Source organism: Echinops telfairi, unplaced genomic scaffold (assembly GCF_000313985.2).
Source record: "Echinops telfairi isolate 266 unplaced genomic scaffold, ASM31398v2 ScPeMD7_7458;HRSCAF=8496, whole genome shotgun sequence".
NCBI classification, from domain to species: domain Eukaryota; kingdom Metazoa; phylum Chordata; class Mammalia; order Afrosoricida; family Tenrecidae; genus Echinops; species Echinops telfairi.
This window is the reverse complement of record NW_022111358.1, coordinates 26,060,684-26,070,039: the sequence shown is the minus strand read 5'-3', so window position 1 is coordinate 26,070,039 and position 9,356 is coordinate 26,060,684.

Here is a 9,356-nt window from a genome sequence, read left to right as displayed (position 1 = left end):
CGAGGTGCCCAGCGCCCTCTCCCTCCCGGCAGCTGGCGAGCTCGCGGCCCCCTCGACTTTTCCCAGCTTCGAGGAAACACCTCCTTTTAGGGGAAAGCGAGATCGCGAGGGCAAGCAGGGGAAGCACTGACTGCGCGGAGGCCGAGGCGTGAGCCTCATTTTCCAGTGCGGGGCGGGGCGCGGCGGAGGGAGATGGCACTGGGGACGCCCGGGCCATGGGGGGCCCTGACTCAGAACCAGAGCCACAGGCCCGTCCGCCAGCCCTCCTGTCGTCGGGGAACTAGAAGCCACCAGGTTTATAAGAAACTGCGATTCATCTCTACCTTCTTCCACCCCTCTGCGAGGGATCAAGGCTCTAGACCCAAGGAAGCACTGACAACCCCCCGAGACAGGAAGGAACTCCACCTCGGAGCATCTTTGTAGAAGGTCGCCTCTGAGTTGGTCCAAGGAATGTCTCGGGAGCTTCAGATCCTGTGAAGACTCTAGAGCCAGAGGCTGAGACCCTGGACCTTCCCTATGCATTGTAAAAGAAAGCCCCCTGCAAAATCTCGCTCAGCCCCAGAACAGGAGCTCTGCTGAGGCTGCAAAAGGGGCCCAAGACCCTGGGGGACAGCGGGTGTGTATGCGGTGCAGGTGCAGTGCAGTGCCGGGTAGTGCTATGCTAACGTTCTCCCGGGGTGTGCTGCCCGGCCAGTGCACCTCAAAGGCGGTCACCACATGCCCGTCAGTGGAGCCTGGCAGGTTGTGCTGACCAAGGCCTCCAGAGAACTTCTGAATGGGCTAGGAAGAAAGGCCTGGACAGCGACATCCGATGATCGGCCAATGAAAACCTAATGGCTGCCCAGGGTGGGATCCCAAGGTGCCCAGGGTCGCCATGACGGTGGGGCCAATGGCAGCCCCCAGTGACTTGACAGTTCACCTCTGGACGTCTGGCTCACTAGTCTCAGGGAGAGGAGAGAGAACAGATACTTCTATTAGCAGGAGGGCGGAGCTGAAGGTCCCATGCACTTCAGAGTTGACAGAGAGAGAGAGGTAGCAGTGCCTGGAGGGGGCATGCCCAGGGGTGCCGTCCTCCTGTGGTTAAGCGCTGCCCAGGCCTCCTCTCCCCTCAGACAGAAACAACTCACAGCTGGGCGTTCTGGCCCATGGGCCCAGTCACCAGGGGCAGAGGACAGAGGAGGGAGTGAAGGACTCCCTCACCTCCCCTCCACACCAGGACTCCCTGTTTCTTCTGGTCTGGACCCATCTTCCTACACTGCCCAGGCCTAGCCTGGCATTGGCTGTATGTCTGAGCCAGTCCCTGCCCCCTTCAGTTCTTTGGCCCTGCCTGCCCCACCTGTGCACCTGGGGTGGTATTTGCCTTGTCATGGAGTTCAGTCCTGCAGCGTCCTCAGACAGAAAAGGACACCAGGAAAGGTCCAAAGATGGGACCTGGGCTTCAAGGGATGGAGTTAGGGCATCATGAACAACTTCCCAATGAAAGTGGAGGGGGCCTTCAAAAAGTTCGGGGATGAATAGAATGAAAAGACCATGGAATTTTCCCACCAGCTTTTTGGAGTGCCCGGGAGTGGGGGAGGCTCAGCAGCTGGTGGGAGCAAAGCCTGGCTTAGGGTCTTGCCTTCCCGTGGGGGGGGGGGGGGGCAGAGGGAATGATTCTTTCCTGGGTGGGTAGGGTCCCTTGTGAGGATGGAGAGAGAAGGGATAAAAATCACCAAGTGTCTGAGGAGTCCCATCCCCTGGTGCCGTGCCAGGGGTTGCCCCAGCTGAAAATGCGCACAACAATAGTATCCTCTTCACACGGAAGGAGAAGAGGGTCTTGGGGAGGGCAAGCAGAAGGCCCCATCATTGGGTCACCAGTTGTGTGATCTTGACGAGGTACTTAACCTCAGTTTCATCATCTATAGACAATGTGCTTCACACTGTTACAAAGTCTAGTGAAATCAGGGGACACATTGCCTCTAGGAGGTTTTCTTGCCACCACCACCCTTGTCCTCCTCCCCTCCACTTTTTTTTAACCCCCAAGCAGTAGGAAGGACTCCAGTTTTTCCAGTTTCCAAGTTCACTGGAACTTTACTGGAACAAAGTCCAAGGTAGTTGCGCTGCTGGGGAGCATACCTCCAGGGCAGGTGGGGGCCTGCTGCCCAGGCCCTGTTTGGAGTCCCAGCCATAGGCCCAGTTACTGAGAACTTGACTTACCACTGCTGTCCCCACCCACCCACACCAGAACATCAGTTCCTACTGCCAGTGATGAGAAAGAAATTGGCAGAGGGCATGGGGACAGGGCAGTGGTAGGCAGCCCCACCAGTTTCCTACACACACACACACACACACACACACACACACCAGTGACTGGGGATGTAGGTCCCGGGACCACCCTGGGGACAGACGTGGCTGGAAGACTTGTGACATGTCCTGGGTAACTGGGGGCTGAGCAGCAGACGGCAGGCTCTGGGGAAATCTTAGGCCAGTGTGTCAGGAGTGGTAAAGTGGGGTTAAACTCAAGGTCAGACCTAGCCAATCCACTTCCTTGCCAACCTGGCCTTGGGTGCCCTCCATGGCAGCGGCTGGGACCCAGGTGCCCACTCAGCTGGAGATGACACAGTTGGGAGCCTGGAGCTTGGTGGTCCCTCAGCTCTGGAGGCCTGGAGTGGGGGTGGGGGTGGGGGGCGCTGCTGGATTCTGCAAGGAGATGGAGGAATGGTATGGGCCTATTTTCTAGGTCTGCCTCCCACTCCCACGTCTGCATACCCATCTCTTTGTGACTTCAGGGATCTCAGCAAAGGACATGGGGCTGAGCGCTGTTGTCTGGGGGCCATGGGAGGACAGCTGAAAGAACGCCCCAACCTGAAGTAGATGGATAGGATGGAGATGGCGGGAGAAAAGGTTTTCTCCTTCCCCTCCGTAAAGAGTTACATTATGTTGGGGAGGGTTGAGCTGGGCCGGATGGAAGCTGCCTTGGAGGGCGGGGGTAAAACAGGTAGGTTGCTGGTAGAATTCCAGTATGCCCCTGATCTGAGGGAGGCAGAGGCCAGCATCAGAGGGGCCTGAAGCCGGCTCATCCCTACTTCCAACTTACCCAGACTCAGTAACCCAGCAGCTCTCCCCCTGCCCCCCATGGTGGCCTGCAAACACCCCCACCCCCACCCCAGGCTTCCCACCACAGACCCAGTGCCTGCTGCCGCTTCTTCCCTCTGACCTATTTTTTAATCATTTGATGGGAATTTCCTCCCCCAAACCAAAGCCCCGGCCCCTTGGGCCCCGTCAGCTCCACCACGTGTCAAAACTGCCCCTGTCACTTGGCGTTGGCATCTCAGTCCAGCTGGCCCCTCCCCGCAGGGCCTGAGAAAGGATGGCTAATTACCCAGCTGCTGAGGCCCCCTCCCACACACACACTGCAGGGCCCCTTCCCCACGCCCTGCCCCCTTCAGCCCTAATGGAGGGGCTGGAGCATTGCTCTGAGGAGGAATTGGGGCCTAGTCACCCTCCTGCTATTTGGCAGGAAGTCCTTCCTACTATCTAACCCCCTTCCCTCTGTCCTGCCCCTAGTGGTGCTGAATCAAAAAGAAGGTGGGTGCTGGAACGGGCAGCAATGTGTCTTTCTGGATGTCTTCTGCTGCCCTGGCATCCTAGGGGCAGGGTGGTCTCTGCCAATCGTCTCCTTTTAGAGAACTGAGGCTCAGAAAGGGATAGGGACTGGCCCAAAGGCCTGTAGGACTGGGAGCACCCAGAGCTCCCCTTTCTACCCCTGCTGCCTTTCTGTGCAGCTCTGCCTCCCCTCAGGCGCCTCCAGCTGCTCCCTCCACCCCTTGCTTTCCCACCAGCCAGGTGTTTGGGGCAGTCCAGCGGCATCAGACTCTATTTAGGAGTGAGATTTTGCCTCTTCATCTCTTCTGCTTCCCTCCTGCCCCCGTGCTGCCTCTCCCCCTCCCCCTTTCCCTCATCCTAGGTCCAGCCCATAAGTTGTTCCATTCCCCCCAGCCACAGCTAAGCAGATGGGCATGTCAGAGAGATGGGGTCTGAGCAAGAAAGGCCTGGCAGGCTCACAGATGGAGGTTCAGCCAGGTAGACAGACAGGCATGCAAGACTCACAGTGTCCACCTTGAGACACCACACCAGTAGATGCAGCATTAGACAAACCGAGGAGAAAACCACAGAGATCCAGAAGGCCAGAGAGGTCACGTGGGGGGCCAAGGGGATCCACAACTCAGGAAGCCAGAGAGGGTACTGGAAGGAGAGGGCCGGTGAGGGGCCCCATCTCTGAAAGGGAGAAACCTGGCCTGGAAGGGGTTAACCTCCTTGGGCTGTCTCCTCCCCCTCCTCTCCTGCCCCAGCCCTCTTCTTTCTTCCCTCCTACCCCAGCTTTAGCCAAAGCTGTGGGTATTCCCCGCCCTCCCACCCCCACCCCCACTCTCCCGGTAACCAGACCCTGCTTCCTGCCAGAGATTAAGGGCCTGTCTGCTGAGATTCCCCCGGGAAGAGGGGGGCAGCCTCTCCCCAGGGCCTCCCTGGAGCTCGGGCTTGCCCATCCCCACCCTGGCACATCCCCACAAGGACATAATCACTCAGGTGTCTAGTGTCTTTATGTCCCTTTGGTGGGGGGTGCAGGGACCCTTTCCTGGAAGCATAGCAGCAGTGGGTGCCACATGTGGAGTGCAGTGCGTAGGTCTCATGTGAAGAACTGGGGCCAGGTGGTAAGGGGTGCTCAGCCTTGGGGGTGCATGGGGGTAGGGAATGGAGACCCAGCCTAGGGGGGTAGAGCCTGGAGCCCTTGACCTTGGGATGGGCCCTCCGTCCTGTCCTGTGACCACACTAGTGGCTCTGGGCCTGCTGGGGCTCAGAACTCCTGCAGCTGTCATGGGGGGAGGGGGAGTCTACAGGTGCTTGCCACTCCCCTCCCCCCATCCGTGGCTGTTAATCCGATGGTTCCGGCCATGCTCTGAAGGACTGGCAGACTGGGCTAGAGCTGGGAGGTTGGGGGTGGGCAAAGTCAGGTGCCCAGGGAGCTCCCTGAGCCTGGAGAAGGGACAGGAGAAAGGGTGGGACTCCAGGGCCTGGATGGGGATTTCCCTAGCAGGTCTCTAGGTGAGTGAGGTGTGTGTGTGTGTGTGTGTGTGTGTGTGTTGGGCATTCGTGCCAATTGGCGCTTTGCAAGTCCACATCTGAAGGGCAAGTGGGCTGGAGAGGAGCTCTGGTCCCTGTGTCCCTATGCTAGGGGCAAAGGGTGAGCTCACCTTGCCTTTGTGGCCTGATAGTCGCCAGGGTCTGGTCTACGGGAGTCTCCAGTTCAGTGCAGGGCATGTGGGCTTAGGAAGGAAAGCCTGCTCCTTATAGGTCCAAGGTGCTCTGAGAGGAGGCTGGAGGCTGTGTGGGAAGGGTCCTTTGTGGGGACTACAGCTAAGGGGTGTAGTCTGATTAAGGGGTGACTAGGGGGTGAGCCACCAAGAAAGAGGGAGGTTGAGGAGATGGCAGGTAGCGTGGAGCGGAGGAAAGAGGGGGGGTTCAGGCTACCCTGTGTCTGCTCTGGAGCCGCCCCCTCTCCCTTCACTTACTCAACTCACTGAGGCCCAAAGAGCCTTGGCGGGCCTGCTAGCTGCCCTCCCAGACAGGCAGCTCAAGAAAGTGAAGCTACTGGGTCTCATGGCCGGAGTGGGAATTCCAACTCAGCCCATCAGGAAAGCCCACCTGTTTCTTCCTGCCCCAGCTCCACAACTCCACGGACCCCCCACCAGCCGCACCCATCCTCCCCTCTCTTCTCTGCAGCCCCTCTTTCCGGGCTGAGGGGCTGGGGCTTCCTCAGAGTCACACTCTGGCTTTCTACTTTTCTAAATTTCTCTTTCAGAAATGCAACCCAGGCCTCTTTGTGCTCTCTCTGATTCCCCCCCCCTCTCTGCCCAGTGGGGGGTGGGGGGTGGAGGAGGAAAGAAATCCTCCGAGGGCTGGTGCCCCAGAAGAGAGGAGCCAGGTGACTGAGAATCTAGGGTGCGAAGTGTCTGCTCCTGAGCCTGAATCAGGTCTTTTCGTACCCAGAACCGCCCTCCTCAGGCATTACAACCTCTCCATGCACCTACGAGGCTCCCCTCCCCTCCCCCCAAGCAAGCTCCTACAGCTACCTGGGCGGGGTCTTGGAGGTGGAAGAGCAAAGTGGGAGGGGCCAGAGAGGGTCTGCAGTGTAGCCTGGAGTCCTCCTGAAAGGTACAGATGGCCAGACCCGGCAGACCTGTGATTCAGAACCTTTAGACGGCAGGGCCCAGACACCTGCGTTGTTAATAGCTCCCTGGTTCAGCCTGTGCGCCCACGTGATAGCAATTGTGTGTGAAACCCCGGGGGCGTGACATCGGGGTAGCCTCTCACTTACTTTGAGGGGAAATGACCGAAAGAAAAACCTCCAATCCACGTGGCGGTCACAGTGACAGCGGGCAGCTTGTAGGCTGGTGGATTGTGGGCAGTGTTCTGTTTTCCATGCTCTTCTTTGGACATCTGGTCAGGAAAGACCAGTTCCTGGAGAAGGACAGATGCTGGGTGAAGCACAAGGCCAGTGGAGAAGAGGCAGACCCTCGCGAGAGATGAGAGATGAGATGGATGGCTGCAGCGGCTGCAGCAACAGGCTCTAACAGAAGACGACTGGTGAGGCTGGCGCAGGGCCCGGCCGTGTGTCGCTCTGGTGTACATTTGTACCTGGGGTCGCGATGGGTGACAGTGACAGACTTGTCTAAGGTGAGTTTCCACTTATTCTAACTCCCCCTCAGACTGGAAACCAGGAGGCAAGACTCGTGGGTCCCACCCTGGCTTTACCTGGAATGGGGGCTGTCATTTGGAGGGCAGGTCCCTCCCATCCTCGATCCCCAGTCCCGGGTTTCTGGGGCCTGTTTTCCAGGGCAGCCTTCCGGAAGCTCTGTGTGCCATGCACGAGAGGGGGCCAGGTGCAGGCCGTCTTGGGGAAGTGAGGGGATCCCAGGGGGCCTGTCTCCTCCATCCTCCTTTCCCACCTCTCCAGCCTTGGGCCGAGGGAGGGAGGGAGGTGGCAGCAGCAGGAGGAGGTGTCACTGCCAGGGCTCCTCTTCTCACCCAAGCTGGCAGAGGGGCGGGACTGGTGGTGGTGACACCCAGGCCACTCAGCCCCCGCTTTTCACAAGCACTTTCTTTTTTGGGTGGAAGCAATTGGAGGTAGGTGGGGTGGAGAACCAGGAGTGGATGGGCCGGACTCTAAGACCCTCTAAGAGCCCATCCACTCACTGGGACATTGAGCAATGCTCACCCAGGCAGGTGCCCCCAGGCCCACCTGGCTCTGATTTCTATAACCCTCCCTTGCCCCCTGGAGCTGGAGCTGGTTGGAGCTCAGGGCCTTTGCTCAAAGGGAGGGGCTGGACTGCTTTACCTGAGGGTGAACATTAAGGGGGACAGAGACAGAGAGGAAGAAGACCCCATTTGACCTTCCACCATTCAGCATGTCTCCCCAAAGAGGTGTCAGCTTTTAACAATCATGTGTGGAGTTGGGGGCGGGGGCAGGGGGGAGGGGGTGTCAGTTCATCTTTCATGCTTCTCAAAAAGCACCCAAGGGTCCCTGCACTTCCACCTCTTTCCAGCAGTGCTGCCCTCTGAGAACAGCAGGCAGACACTTGTCTCCTTCCTTATGCTTTGGCAGATGGTGGGTGAAGGGTTGGGGAGAGGACCAGGCCTGGTTCTGGTTCTGTTGCTTTCACGTGTCTGGGCTCCATCCTCAAGGGGACCCTTGGATTCTCTCTTTCTCCTCACCTTCCCTGGGTCATGCCCGCCTCCTGGGGTCCCCAGCCTCGCCTTCACCTGCCAACCTGCCTTGGTTCAGCTCTAGTTGGGAGCAGAGAGTCCCCCTGGGGCCCTAAGGGTGAAGTCCTGTCGGGCTGGGGCAGAGTTGTGGAGATGGGGCCAGCCCCCAGAGGAGAACTGAGGAGGGTTTGGGAGGGGGAACCTTGAATTCTGTGAAAAGTGTCAAGTGTTTTTCAAAGCGCTCTCAAACATGTACATCCTTCTCTATATATCGACATGCAAAAAATTCCACAACACCTTGTTGGGTGAAAAAAAGAATCACAAAACAGCACGTGTGGTGTTTCTATAAAATTACAGATTTGTGTGTGCCCCGAAGACAGAAAGTGTATGAGAAGTGTGTCCTTATGCAAGTATAAGGAGGCTCCCAGAGATGCCAGACCTGTTTGTTCGGAGGGGTGGAATTGGGGTGATTTACACAGTCCTGTCTTTTCTTTGTGTGGTTTTCTTTCTGCACCACTTACCTTTCCCATAGGAATATGTTTGCTCTTCACACACAGGAAAGTTCCCGAAGGTGCTGTTTTGATGGGGGGGCGGGGAGAAAAAAAGTAAAGTTGCTTTCACCATAAGCAAGTGGTAGAACTGCATTAGTTCACAGAAAATGAACCTAGACATGAAGATGGGTGAAGTGCCTGGCATCCCCTGATGGAGGCCCATGGCCGCAGCCTGGGGTAGGCTTCCTCCCTGTCAGCCAGCTCTGGGCTGCTGGCCTTTCCATGCAGCTGTGAGGAGACTGGAAAGTGCAGCATAGAGCTCCTCACCAAGAAGCAGACCCACACCCCCGGCCCTCCACCCCGGGGACAGAGGGGCACAGGGAGCCTACTTCCAGACAAGGGAAGTGACTTCCCCCAGTTGCACACATCCGAAGACAGCGCTAACCCTGGGACTCAAGTTTGCCCCGGGGGCTCTTTCCAGTGGCCACGCTGGCCGCCACGCGCTGGGGATGGGAGTGGTGGTGGTGGGGGCGGTGACTCTGGTGGAGCCTCCGCAGTCCAGGGTCCCGGCTAACCCGCGGCGGGCGGCTGCAATCCCCTTCCAGAACCCAACCCTACTGCCTAGGGTCTAGTGCCAACTACATCAGCAGGCAGGGTCCAGGCCCCAGGTCTGCCCCCGGGGTGGAGGGACAAAGGAGCACGCATCAGTCACACAGTCCGCCGGACCTGTGGAGGGAGAGGGGGCAAAGGCCAGGCAAAGCCACCTGGCACAAAGCCTGGGACCCCACAGGCAGCGAGCAGTGCGGTGCGTGGACCGCCCAGGACTGGCACTGAAGGCGTCCTCCCTCCCTGCCAGCCCCGCAGCGGGCCTTTGGGCAGAGCCCCCGGGGTGGGGACAGGGATGGGGACGGGGTAGGTGGGATTGCCCCGAGGGTCCAGGCGAGCAAAACGGGCTGGCGGAGGCCAGTTTCGGGTGGAGGGGCTAGCACTCCTAGGTACTGAAGCGCATCTGAAGGGCGCGCGGGAACTCGCTCGTCCCCATCGTGGGGGGGCCCCTGCTGGTCCCAGCCGCGGAGAATTTGCCTAGCATTAGCCACGAGGGGCGGGGAGAGAGGGGCGGGG